Source organism: Stegostoma tigrinum, chromosome 25, assembly GCF_030684315.1.
Source record: "Stegostoma tigrinum isolate sSteTig4 chromosome 25, sSteTig4.hap1, whole genome shotgun sequence".
Lineage (NCBI taxonomy): Eukaryota > Metazoa > Chordata > Chondrichthyes > Orectolobiformes > Stegostomatidae > Stegostoma > Stegostoma tigrinum.
Genome location: NC_081378.1, coordinates 26964023 through 26978677, shown reverse-complemented (window position 1 = coordinate 26978677; position 14655 = coordinate 26964023). Strand labels below are relative to the sequence as shown.

Below are 14655 nucleotides of genomic sequence, written 5' to 3'. Positions count from 1 at the left end.
TCACATTGATCCGAAATCACATTTAGGCCAGAGGAAATAAAGACACAAAATTTCTTTCCCCACTGGACATTAGTGAATCAGATGGATTTTATTAAGAATTGACAATAGTTAGGCATGCTCTTGATTCTCGACATTTGTTGAATCCAAATTTCATGGCAGAATTCAAATCCATTTCTCCAGAATATCAGCCTGGGGTTCTGGATTATTAGGCCAGTGACATCTGCACAGTGTTACTGCAACCCCCACATTGCAGGCAGACTTGTTCTTGCTCTGTTTATATACAGTTTAAACAGTACTGTCGGCTCTCTCATCTCTGCAATCATGCAGGCATGATTCTGTAATCACAGACTCCTGTTTAAAAGTGCTGGTGACCCATAACGTCATTAATCTTACAACCGCACTCCATGGTTGTGCCAGCAGCACAAACTATTCCCATTATTACTCAACACAGATTAATCAAAACAACGTTCACAGGTTGCCAGTGTTTTGCATGCCCTCTCCAATCTCTATAACCCTCCCCTGAGCATCATCTAAATCTCTGCATGAATGATTTATTCACCATTTTCTGATTCTCAGTTGCTCGAACATAAATTAAGGTATGGAAAATCTTGCATAAATAAATACAGCAACACTGCTCCAAGATTTTGTGCTTCTGCCAAGGTTAGTTTTTTGAAAAGTCTGTTCATGTTACAACTGTGGAAATGGCAATCAGAGGTTCTCTGTTGGTCTGCAAGATGTGCTAATGCAATCCTCATCAATAGACTCAGCATTAAAATGAATGCGATGGCATGCAGTTCAGGCATTTGTCTTCTAAGTATAGACTAATTTTAGAAAATGTGCATTCAAGAGTTTTTTTTAATGGGACTAAAATAATAATGTCTGGCAAATGACTTCTCTGGACTCAAACATTTCATTTTAAAAGAGCAGTGTCTCATTCTCTCAGATGAATATTAATATTAGAATTTTCTTTATAATTGTTCCACGTGTTTCTTTATTCTCCCCCATTTATACCAATATTCTTGATCTACATTTCACTTCTGGTGTATCATTTAAACCTCACATGTATTTCCTGATTTTTACTTTATGGTTTAAACATTGCAGAGGGATTTTAACCTAGGTTTGTATGTGGGCTTGGTTCCAGATGTTGGTTAAACCAGGGAAAGTTTCAAACTTGTCTGTGTGCTGGCTCCAGTGTTGCAAATAGGAAAAGGATAAGGGTGAGCAGCTAACATTCTCCCGTGAGGTGCGTTGACATTTTAATGATCTTAACAAGACTAGTAGCTTCTGATTTAAATTGCTTTCCAGCAGCATCCTGGCCTCCCAGCTGACGTAAGCTGAGATCAGCTTCTGGGATAAGTTAAGTGCCTGTTAGAGCGCTATCAGAAGGAACAGGTCTGCTTTCTCACTATGCACCCATGCTCCTTTCATCAATGTCTCCTTCATACAAAGACTCCTGGGACAAGGGTTGGCAACTGCCACTACCATCAAACTGTCCACCTCGATCTGGAGTGTAACTTCCATATCCCATTCAATGCAGAGCGTGGGAGTTGGAATTGCTGAACTAACCCAACAACTATCCCTCACGAGGGTCATAGGTCAGATCGTTTGGCATGTTTTAGAGTGCACCCCACTCAATTGGTTTCCTGTTAGAAACTTTAGCCACGTGCCCTTCCTCTCTCACGCCAACACTTCTGTCCCAGTAAATATCCAGGCTATGCCATTGCTTGCATTAATTGGAGACTCCAGCAACCCCTGATCCAGGGCACTTGTCTGAAAAAGATACCAAAATAAAGGAAACTTTCTCTAAGCACGTATCACAAAAAATCTTTGAGCAGCTGGTGGCACGATGAACAGTGAATGTTTGCCTTCAGCACTGACAGTAAAACCTGGGTGTATTGCTTACTTAGTGAAACAGATAAACTTGGGTACTATCTGCTCAATAACATTGTTGGTCAGCATTGCTACAAAAGATAGGGGAGGGGTGGGGTGGGCATAGTTCTGATCTGCGAAAGCTAGTTAACATTCTTCAATGCTCTTCAACACAGAATCACAGGATTTTTTCATCCTGTGGCTTAATTGAATCCATCCATACAGCAAAATTTAGTGCATCATGAACAACATACCAAACAACATTTAATATAATTATAGATAACAAAGTATGGAGCTGGATGAACACAACATTCAAGCAGCATCTTAGGAGCACGAAAGCTGACATTTCGGGTCTAGACCCTTCATCAGAAAACGGGTATGGGGAGAGATTCTGAAGTAAATAGGGAGAGAGGGGGAGGTGGACCGACGATGGATAGAGGAGCGTATGAGAGAGGGGATAGGTCAGTCCGGGGAGGAAGGACAGTTCAAGGGGGCGGGATGAGGTTAGTAGGTTGGAAATGGAGGTGCGGCTTGAGGTGGGAGAAGGGGATAGGTGAGAGGAAGAACGGGTTAGGGAGGCGGGGATGAGCTGGGCTGGTTTTGGGATGCATTGGTGGGAGAGGAGATTTTGAAGCTGGTGAAATCCACATTGATACCATTAGGCTGCAGGGTTCCCAATCAGAATATGAGTTGCTGTTTCTGCAGCCTACGGGTGGCATCATTATGGCACTGCAGGAGGCCCAGGATGGACATGTCATCTAAGGAATGGGAGGGGGAGTTAAAATGGTTCGCGACTTGGAGGTGCAGTTGTTTATTGTGAACCGAGCGTAGATGTTCTGCAACGTGGTCCCCAAGTCTCCGCTTGGTTTCCCCAATGTAGAGGAAGCCACACCGGGTACAGTGGATACAGTATACCACATTGGCAGAAGTGCAGGTGAATATCTGCTTGATGTGGAAAGTCATCTTGGGGCCTGGGATAGGGGTGAGGGAGGAGGTGTGGTGGCAAGTGTAGCACTTCCTGCGGTTGCAGGGGAAGGTGTCGGGTGTGGTGGGGTTGTAGGGGAGTGTGGAACGGACAAGGGAGTCGTGGAGAGAGTGGTCTCTCCGGAAGGCAGACAAGGGTGGGGATGGAAAAATGTCTTTGGTAGTGGGATCGGATTGTAGATGGCGGAATTGTCGGAGGATGATGCGTTGTATCCAGAGGTTGATGGGATGGTATGTGAGGACTAGGCAGATTTTCTTTTGGCGGTTATTGTGGGGGCGGGTGTGAGGGATGAGTTGCAGGAAATGCGGGAGACATGGTTGAGGGCATTTTCGACCTCTGCCGGGGTGGGGGAAGTTGCGGTCCTTGAAGAACAAGGACACCTGGGATGTACGGGAGTTGAATGCCTCGTCCTGGGAATAGATGTGGTGGAGGCGAAGGAATTGGGAATAGGGGATGGAATTTTTGCAGGAAGGTGGGTGGGTGGAGATGTATTCTAGGTAGCTGTGGGAGTTGGTGGGCTTGCAAAGAACATCGGTTCCTTGGTGGTTGCCTGAGATGGAGACAGAGAGGTCCAGGAAGGTGAGGGATGTGTTGGAGATGGACCAGACGAACTTAAGGTTGGGGTGGAAGGTGTTGGTGAAGTGGATGGACTGTTCGAGCTCCTCTTGGGAGCATGAGGCAGTGCCGATACTGTCATCAATGTAACGGAGGAAGAGGTGGGGTTTAGGGCCAGTGTAGGTGCGGAAGAGGGACTGTTCCACGTAACCTACAAAGAGGCAGGCATAGCTTGGGCCCATGCGGGTACCCATGGCCACCCCCTTTGTCTGTAGGAAGTGGGAGGAATCAAAAGAGAAGTTGTTGACGGTGAGAATGAGTTTGGCTAGTGGGATGAGGGTGTCGGTGGAGCGGGACTGTTCGGGCCTGCAGCACAGGAAGAAGCTGAGGGCCGTTAGGCCATCTGCATGGGGAATGCAGGTGTATAGGGACTGGACGTCCATGGTGAAAATGAGGTGTTGGGCATGGGGGAATTGTAAGTTCTGGAGCAGGTAGAGAGTGTGGATGGTGTTACAGACGTAGGTAGGCAGTTCCTGGACCAAGGGGGAGAAAATGGAGTCCAGATAGGTGGAGATGAGTTTGGTTGGACAGGAGCAGATGGAGACAATGGGTCGACCAGGGCAGGCGGGTTTGTGGATTTTGGGAATGAGATGGAAGCGGGCGGTGAGGGGTTGGGGAACAGTGTGGTTGGAGGCTGTGGGTGAGAGGTCACCTGAGGTGATGAGGTTGTGAATGATAGTTTGGTGCTTGTGGGTGAGGTCATGATCCAGGGGACGGTAGGAGGAGGTGTCGGAGAGTTGGCGTCTGGCCTCAGCTGCGCCTCCCTTGTCTGCGGGTTTGATGGTGAGGTTGGGATTGGAGTGGAGGGAGCAGAGGGCTGCACATTCTGCAGGGAAGAGGTTGAGGCAATTGATATCTTGATGGCAGTTGGAGATGAAAAGGTCGAGGGAGAGTAGGAGGCCGGGGGATGGTGTCCAGGAGGAGGACTTAGTTGCGGAAATGTCACAATGATAGCTATTACCTTTAACCTCAAAGAAATTTATTATTACCTTCTTGTTCCCAGCAACCTTTTATTTTCTTAAATTGGCATGTGATTATGAAATTGAAAGTGAATATGTTTTTGTTATAAATGATGAGAGCTGCTTTCTCTCTGAAAACTCGTGTTGATTCATATTAAAATGTAAGCCTGCAAGGATATTATTGCTTTATTTTTGAAGCAGATTTTGTTTTGGTTTCTACTTTCTGTGTCTTTTGTCTCTTTCTTGACTGGCAAAACCTCATCACATGGGATTTTCTGAAGTACAATCATTGCATTTTCAGAGACCTGCAGAATCATAGTGTTAATATTACTCAAAACAAAGTCTCACAGTAAATGTTGTGTTTCAACATTGTTTTAATTAAGCCAAAAACAGTGTAAAGAAGCAATTTGTTGAATATATTCAAAATCACAGATGCTACAGGTTCTGCAAGCACTGAATTTGTTTTGTAGTTTATCTTTGGAAAGGCAAAAAATTAAGCCATACGTGGCATTCAGAAATTGTAGAGAATGAACAGTCTGATATTAAAAATTAAATCAATGGATTAACATTTCAGAATTCAGTACTTCCAAAATAAAGTTCTGAAACATTATCAAGAAGTTAAATTTATCTTTATGCCTTTGTAGATTCCTACATTTTACATTTATTTACATATTATACTATTTTGATCCCAGCTGATGTTAATACTGACCAAGTCAGTTCCGAAAATGAAATCTGGCTTTACAGACTCTCATTTTCTCTTTTCTAACTTTTGATGTCAATTAATGAACTCATTCACAAGAGCCTGCCAGTGTACTCTTAATGAAATGAATGAAATATCTATTAAATAAGAACACTAACAGTATTGCGCGAGACAACATGATTGGCAAGATTTCATTGCAAATATCTAAAATGGATCAAACTCACAGAATTCCTTTTATCTCAACGGTATCCTTATAAACACCAAAGCCCCAATATAGATTTACCACAATCTGCAGCTGATATCCATTCAGCGATTTGACTTGATTTGGTTTATTACTTTCATATTTACTGAGATATAGTGAAAAGTATTGTTTTCTATACTACCCAGACAGATCATTCCAAACCTGAGCATATCAGAGTATTAGAACAGAATGTGGAATTCAGTCTTACAGCTGCAGAGAATGTGCAGAGAAAGATCAACTCTAATTTGTGCTCCTTCACTAAATGCATTTTCATCAGCCTGCATAGCTACTTGAGAAAGCAGAGTTAATGTTTTGAGTCTAGTGACCTTTCTTCAGAATTCAGTGCAGATTAAAACATTAACACTGCTTTCTCCCCACAGATGCCAGACCTGCTGAGTTTCTCTAGCAACTTCTGTCTTTGTTTTAGATCATTAGCATCTACAGTTCTTTGTTTTATTTTACAAATACTTTAAACTCTGTTTCTAGCAGTTTGGCAGAGTTTCCTACTGGAGAGTTTCACACTTTGTCTTCACTGTCTGGTATACACACAAACTGAAGTAGTCAATTGCTCCATACTGGATTTTTCTGCAAGTCTCTGTGCCCCTGGACCCTTCTCACTGGGCAACATCCAGTTTGTTATACCTGTTTTAAAACCATTAAACTAGTACACTGTGTCTCTGCACTTTAAATGTTACAAAACTTCATTAAAATTCATGTAAATAGATAAGCCTGCAGACTTTTCAGCTTTAAACATACAAGAACAACCCTCAAGATGAAATCAAAGCCATATCTCTTCTTAACACAGAAAATAGAAAATATTAATTAAATTTAAGTATTATTCCAAACAAAATTAAATACAATTAATTTTATTTTGTTGGTTAGAAATTCCAAGAAGGCCACTTGCAGACACATCATGCATGCATGTTGTACACCTGTCTGAGGTATGTTTTATGGTGTACACAGAAATGTGGCATGACCTCATTTGACTGTACTGATTGGGAATTGACGCTCTTGACCCACTATTAAGCATTCATTCTAGACAAGTTTTGAATACTGGCTGAGACATTGGGCAAGACTTTCCTGGTCTAGAGTAGTCAGTAATAGACTGGAAAAATGGCAGGAATCCATGTTGGAATGTACCCCCACTGCAGTCCTACCACTGAGGAGGTTTCTCAGAGGCATGGCCAGATGTGAGATTCATTCCCTACCAAATGCTGATAGCTGGCCAGCTAAAATAATCAAAGCCCTTATTACGAGTTATTTTCTGTAGCGGCTCCCTGTTTCACTTCGATACCCACCCTGTGGCCATTTGGAGATCCACTGGAGACAGAGATTTCATGGGGTGAAGAAATGGTGGTGAATTGGGAAGGCTGTGACTCAAGTGTACCATCGGAAGGGGATGCCCTGTTTAACCCCATAATTGTAAGCTTTTCAATTAACTATTTGAGGTTATCTCCGTGGTGAGGTACCTCCTCAATCGCTGAGCTCCCTCAGCAGCATGCACCTCTTCTGGTGGGGCTGCCAAAGATTTAGGGTTGCTGACACTCTTATTGGGCCTACAGCATCTACATCCTGGCTGCAGTCCTCAAGCAGACTGCAGGCCCAGAGCATCTATTTAGGAGGTCCCTTTGAGGAATATTGTTGAGCTGTCCCACAGCTGCCAAAAGCATGATCAGCATGTGCATTTGGCCATGAAACCCATGGTAAAGTCTTACCCATCTTGTTAATTGATTAAAAAAAAATTGTTACATCACAAAGACCAATTTGAGATGTTTTGATATCTTTAATAACATCCGTCTAGACATTTAATACAATGGAAAGCTGAATGATTTATAATTTGTGTTTTGTGAAGGTGACAATGAATTCCTTAAAGCATTGAATCGCAAATTAAATGTGTCATTACTCCTTTAGGAAAAAATGTGTTAAATCTAGCAAAATGTATTTTGTAGGTGTTTTGTGTGCAATAACCTCTCTCAGTCAGAAGAGATTTTTTTTCAAACCACTGGAGACTTAGGCATGCACCAAGAAGAAAACCAGTATTTTTTTCCTCACTGATTAATGTGTAGACTCCTGTTTGAGGGTTTTTATACCTTGTCACATGATAAGCCCTGTCTTTTATGTGAGTCTCTGCAAATAGTTTTGCTACTAATCTCACTAGAACTGTATTGCATCCGTATAATACTTGAAATTCGTAGAATTGTAGAAATGAAATAATAAGAAATGTGCATTTAGCCCATAGCGTGATTGCCTATGTCTTTTTATACTCTTCGTTTTGATGAGAACTTGGAATCAGGGCATAATTATAACATAGATGTATAAATAATAGCCGTGTTGCAGATTCATTGTTTTGATTTTGGCCTCTTAAAATAAGTTAACACACTTCTTATGAGATCACACCAGTTGGGAATTAAGTAAGCATTGGAATAAGTGGCAATGGTGAATTGAATACCAATATGTTAGCCTTAGAGGGGATCAGTGTGAGGATAGATTATTTCACTTATTTTACATGATATGGCCATCATCAACATTTATTGCCCATTTCTAATTTCCCTTAAGATGGTGGTGAGCCACTTCTTTGAGCAACCACAATCTCTATAGTGTATAAGCATACCCACAATGATGTTAGGAAGGGAATTCCAGGATTTTGAGCTGGTAACACTGAAGGAAATGTGATATATTCAGGATGGTATGTACCTTGGAATTGAATGTCCAGGTGCTGTGCGACAATGTATCTGAAGCCCTTGTCCTTCCAGATTGTTGAGATTGCAAATGTAGAAGGTGCCACAGAATGAGCTTGGCTTGTTTTTGCTTGAGTTTATAGCATTGAGGAGAGGTCTAATCATGGTATTTAAATAATGAAGGAATTCATTGGACAGATAAAGAGGAAATATTCTTTCTGGTGAAAGAAACCAGAAAAGGGAAAAACCTTGAAAATAGACCAAGGCCAAATAACAATGATGTTTGGAATAGTAAAAACCCAAAGTTCTTTCATTTGAAAGCTGAAAATAGGTAAATTAAAATTTTCAAGGCTGCAATATATGAGGTTTTGCTTGGTTGAGTTGTCCAGCAATATGAAGATGTAGTGGTTAGGCAACGTTGCGCCATGACCTTAAAGAATTATAGGCTTATAAGGAAACAGACTTAAAGGACTGAATACCTAACCAGTTAGCTATATTTCCTATAATTAAAATTTGTCATTGTTTATTTATATTTGCTGATACAGCTACTAGCACTTTCACCTGAGACGCTCTCAACTCCCTGCCGCAGAGTTTAAGATCATAAGCAGTGAGTACTGTATTATTAAAGCTGCTTTGCCTCAGACGAAATGTTAGCCAGAGACCATGCGTGCTTGTTCAAGTGAATCATAAAATCTCCATGCATAGGGCAATAAAAAAATTCTCCCAGGTGTCTGACCAATGTTCCTCCTTCAACTAATGTCACCGGGGGGAAAACCCAACACATTAAATAGTTAGTCATCTGATTTTAGGACTTCACAAATGATGTTGCCCATATTTGCCTATGTTACTGTTAATGTATTTTATAGAAACTAACAGTTTACTAATTTTAATTTTCCATTTCCTACCTCAATCAAAGCTGATTGGTTGACTGCCTTTAATTTAGTTTGGTGTGCATGTGGACTGTAATTCTATGCTATCTTCTGTGGCACCTTATTAGAAATCAGATGACAAAGCTGTTTCTTCCTTTCGTCCCTGGAAGTGCAAATTATAAAGCAGCCACCTTCCAGTGTGATATGAATTTCAAGAATCTTCCCAGCCGATGAATGATATGGGCATTAGTAAGTCAGTTGGGAAAGTCGGGTGAGATTGACAGGAATGAGATTCTCGACATAGGGAGATAAAATCTGATTCTCCATCCACATTTTGAATGGTGACACAAGAATCTCACTTGTGAGTGATGAGAGGCCGATTTGCATCTATATACGTGCTTTAGCATGACTTTAATATTGAATCGAACCTCACTGATGTGCAGTTCTCAAGCTCCCGCTAACTGGCTAGAAGCTGGTTGTGATAATCCTCGAAATGAAAGTCAGAACATGGACCTGGCAACTCCAGCTTATTGCTTGCTTCTCCAGGTCTTTGTTATGGACAACAACCACCAACATCTTAGGGAATGCTCCATGGGCACCAAACACCCGTGCCCCCAATCCATGGAAGTTAGCATCGGACATGTACCAGCTGCACCACACCCTCAAGGTCCATCTGTGATCCACATAAAGTATAGTTCTGCAATTTGCTGCACCTAGAATGCATCAGCAGCTTCTGTATCAACATAATGCTACTGCCTAGATACTCTGCACACAGGGACAGGTACCCAGCATATTGATTTGACCAAGGCACACCTTCTGGCACCTTGTGTGCTATCTTAGTGCTCACTCACTTTGTGAGCACTTGGATGCTCACATCTCCAATTGGTCTTGCCTTTTTTGCGTTGTCCTCTCAGTCAGTGCCTAAAGGCTGACAGTACTTCTGTCTTGCCTTACTGCTACAAAGCCAGGCAACTTGACTCGGTTGTCAGATGATTATACAAAAGGGTGGACATTGTGCTGTTTGGCACCAGACCAGATCAATGTCACTCTTACACTTTGCACCAGCAGCCTACATGGCAAACACACTGTGCTTCAACCAAGTGGCAGTGAATCAAAGCCTGAGAGGAGCAGTCCTCAGTCAGGAGTCCTGGCACTGTATGTCAAGGGCATGATCCTGTATCTGTCCAGTGGCTTGGACACAGTAGTCGGCCTCTTGTGGCAATCAGAATTCCCTAAATCTAAAGTATGGGAAGTGGGCTATGATCAGTCCTGCAGGTCAAGTGCCATCAGTTTGGGAGCTGCATGGTCAGTCAGGGGTCTTGTCAGTCATCATTTGGGGCTGATTGTCCATGTCGGTCAGGGGGAGGCTGTGGTCAGTTCTGGGTACAGCTCTCTGAAATCCAATGGAAGTTACTGGGGCCATGGCTGTTGTGGGAAAGTTGGGGTGGTCAGTTGGCGGCAACATGCTGGGATGCAGAGGAGTCAATAGTAATGATGAGGAGAAACTTAGCATATGAATGGGAGTAGAAGACAATATTTCATTGGAGGAACATGAGTTAATGCAGGGGTGGTAGTTACTAATGATCGCAACCTGCCTGGCTTTGATTGTTCAGTGCAACATGATGGTTGGCATGACTAGGCTATAGGCTCATGCTGTGGGCATTGGGGGAAGAATAGCACCACCTTGGATAGGGTTCTAATATGAGGTGATGCTACAGAAGGTTAATTTTTGTTTCAATGCACTTGTATTTGCAATGAAGTATCAGTCAAGCTACCTCTGTGCTCCGAGAAACCATTTGTATTTTGCTCGCTTTCAACTTCATGGACAATGAAGAGCATCTGTAGATTGGAGTACTTGATCTAGTGTACACTGGGCTTTACAGATGATGTTGGTACTGGAATGCTGGAGGTCCCAGCAGAATAGTGCCAAAGCTTGCCAGGGCTTAGGGAGAGAAACTCTTTGTGAAACTTGCCAAAATTGGTGCTTAACTCATTTCTAGTAAAATTCAGAGCTCAGGGTGTTATTTTCTAAACTGGCAGGAGTGAGTTCAAATTGTTGAACTCGCCAAGCATAAATCAGCTGTTATCACAGAAACAATGTTGTGACATGTTTTCTTTGAAGAGAGTACACAAGCCGAAATGATGTAGCCTGTTTATCAAAGGAGCAAGGAATGCTCAATTTAACAGCACCATAGATTAATGTCCCTGAGTTAATGCCTCTTCAGTCTACGTAGAGGAATTCAGCTGTGAAGGGTTTATCAACACCAAACTCATTGAAAATTCTTTTAATCTTCTGCTTCTTTTGGTGCCTGAACTTCAATATCATGTTTCTGTGTGTCTGCAGAATTCCTTTGACCAGTTAAGGAGTCAAAATCTCTGAGATTGGCCTTCATTTTACGATAAAAGGATGCTCTACAATTCTGAGAGGAGGTGCTGCTCAAGGCCCCCTCAGAAGTTCAGAGCTGTACTTCCATTCTGACATAGATAGTAGGAACTGCTGATGTTGAAGAATCTGAGACAACAAGGTATAGAGCTGGATGAACACAGCAGGCCAAGCAGCATCAGAGGAGCAGGAACCCACCTCCCTAACCCATCCACTCCTCCCACCTCAAGCCCCACCCCCATCTCCTACCTAATAGTCTCATCCCACCTCCTTGACCTGTCCATCCTGCCTGGACCGACCTATCCCCTCCCCAACTCCCCACCTACACTCACCTTTACTGGCTCCAACCCCGTCTCCTTGACCTGTCTGTCTCTTCTCCTCCTATCTTCTCCTTTATCCATCTTCTATCCGCCTCCCCCTTTGACCTTACTTATTTCAGAATCCCCTTCCTCTCGCCCATTTCTGCAGAAGGGTCTAGGCCCACAATGATAGCTTTTCTGCTCCTCTGATGCTGCTTGGCCTGCTGTGTGCATCCAGCTCTGGACCTTCTTGTCTTCCATTCTGACAATTCTGTTTTAGCACAGAACTGTAGGAAGGAGGCAACTCTGCCCCCTTGCCACAGCAGTCACTTGTTGTGTTCTGACATTTAGAGGACCTGGCACCCACTTTGACAGCTGCTGTCAAACCATAAGTACATAAGGTAAGTGTGATGTTAAGGCACTGGGAGATTATGGTGCTAGGTAACTGGGATTCCAACTGGGAGGAGTGCCAGTTGTAGAAGGTAAGGCTGCCATAAGAGCCCAGATAAATGTAGGGCAGGTTGCCAGTTTAGTGGCATGCCAGACTAGGGTGCCAGAAGGATAGAGGTAGGTGTAAAGTTGGTAGAGTGCCAGGTAAATAGAGATCTGACTGGGTACAATGACAGCTAGGTAGGGGGTATGATGCTAAGGTGTAGAATGGCAATGTAAGTGATGCAGTGTTTAACAAGGTCAGTCAGGGTTGGAGAAATTGGTTTGGCGAGGGAGGCAGGGGTGCAGGTCAGGAACAGGCTGTGAAGGGATGGGAGGGTGGGGTTATTGGGATGTTGGGTGGATCTGGCTGTTTGGAGAAGACCATGGTAAGTGCTGCTTCAGTGATGGGATGTGGGCATTTGGCAATGTCAGCATTTGTTGCCTGTCTGTGTTTGCTCTTGAGTGGTTTAACATACCTTTTCTCAGGGCAGCTAAACTTATTACTGAGGTCTGGAGTCATTTGTTGGCCAAAGCAGGTAAGGATGGCAGATTATCTCCCCAAAGGATTGTTAGTGAGCTAGATAGGTTTTTATTTGAATCAATGATAATTGCCACAGTCACCATTACTTAGACTCTCTTATATGTTATAAATTAATTTAAATTAAATCATCTGCCATGGGAACCCTTCATCCCAGTGCATCTGATATTGGGTGGGGTGATGTTGGGTGGGGTGATGTTGTCATGTTAATTCTGGAGGCAATGGGTTCGGCACAGCTCTGGTGGCAGTGGTGTCTTTGATTCAATTAGACCAAGGGAGGAGCAGAATCCTGGTGAGGGAGGGGGCATGTCATGGCCCACTGTTGGGATAAGGCAGTGCCCAGTTGAGTATCCAGTCAGTTGAAGAGTTACTCAGAAGTAGGACTGGGTATTTAATCGTACAACTTTGCCTGAGTAACTATGTCATTTAGCTACACTGGAACTGTGCAAGATCTCTGATTTAAATGAAGACTTTCTGAAGGTTTGAGTGTAATGGATTTACCAAGTGGAAAATTCAATTTCCCAGGCAATTCCTTTGGAGTGTGAAATAGTGGGATTTCCACAGGGTTGCCATGTGGAAATCCCATCCATGCTGGAAGAACGATTGTCTGGCCAATGGAACATCCAGGCCCTGGCTGCGCAATTTTAGAAAATTACTCTTCAGTATTATTGCAAAGATCAGAAACCATACTAAATCCATAATGTTTCTTGCAGGCAAATCATGACCGGAAATCACAGTGTGAATAGATTGGTTTAGAACATCTCTGTTCTGATTATTTCTCTCTCTAAGACACACTAGTTTAAGACATTAGACTGGCGCTGGTTGGTGCATTGCTGATAAGTGCCATCACTCCCACTGGCACTGCCCGTATGGACACCTGCCAGCTGTAAGCTATCAGGTTACGGAATCTCAGCCTCAGACTGGCCACTATGATGGATTGGTACCACGATAAATGTATATTAAACATTCCCTCTCTCCTTTGTTCCTTTCTTCACGATAATAGCATATAAAGGTAGACCCATGAGAAGTAACGTACTGCTTCTAAGTAGCCTTTCCTGTTGAGTTGGGAGATGTCAAAATCTGGTGTTCTCACACATCAAAGGTTATTTAGGCTAAATGCCACTAAAAAAATGACCCTGCAGGATAATTCCCAGTTGCAGTAGCCACAGCACAAACTATCTGTTGGTACAAATATATTTTCTAGTTAACCTGTTCACAGATAGAGGAGGTAGGACTTGAACCTAGGTCTCCTGGCTCCAAGGTAGGGACACTCCCACTGCACCTCCAGAGCCCTGCTGCTGGCACAAAACTTCATCACTTTGATGTGTTTTAGCCCATTCTAATTGCTGTACCTTGTCATTCCCATTCTCCCTCCTGCCAATGCACAATGGGAGAAGGACCAGGACATTTTGAATTCCAAACTCTGAATCTTTTATTTAAATGAAATGAGGTGTTTTTTTTTAATTGATTGTGGGAAGAACCAAATACTTTTACTGAGTTCAAAATAATCGGTTTTGAGGCAGAAGATCTTGGGAAGAGGCTCTCTTTCCTGGCCAGAATAGATAGTTCCCTGAAGAAACGTAACAGAAATGCCAAAAATTTGTGTGGACATTCAAGACTATTACTTTCTGTAAAATTGTGAGCTGTATTCTCCTTAAATGTTGGCTCAGTTTGTTTCCCTCTATCTTTCCTTTCATTATGATACTGACTTACAAAGTGTGGTAGCGTAGGTACCAAGATCGAACCATATCGCTTAGAGATAAGCTGTCAGACATGCTTTCCCTGAATGTGATAGACTGTTTGTAGATTCCTTCCTCTTGGGTTGTTTTACTGAACATGATTTGCATTTTTCAGTGCTTGTTTGATGAATCAGAGATAGTGAATGCCTGTCAGCCTCGATCCATCATTTAAAGACTCAGTTATAATTCAATTCCTATAAGCCTGACATTCAAATGAAAGGCAGTAACTTTATTTAATGTGATATTAACAGCAAACAATGTCATAGGAAATGGAATTCCTATATTGGTGAGCTGCTGCTACAGTTACTTCAATTGAGATGTGAGGAAGCTTGCTGTCTTCTTTAATTA

The 14655-nt window shown here is 42.8% G+C and overlaps 1 protein-coding gene across 10 annotated transcripts in view; it reads left to right on the top strand.

The window, feature by feature from the left end:
- LOC125463260 (voltage-dependent calcium channel subunit alpha-2/delta-1) overlaps positions 1 to 14655 on the top strand; it is a 617517-nt gene that overhangs the window by 378862 nt on the left and 224000 nt on the right. The gene's annotated exons all lie outside the window — the stretch shown is intronic.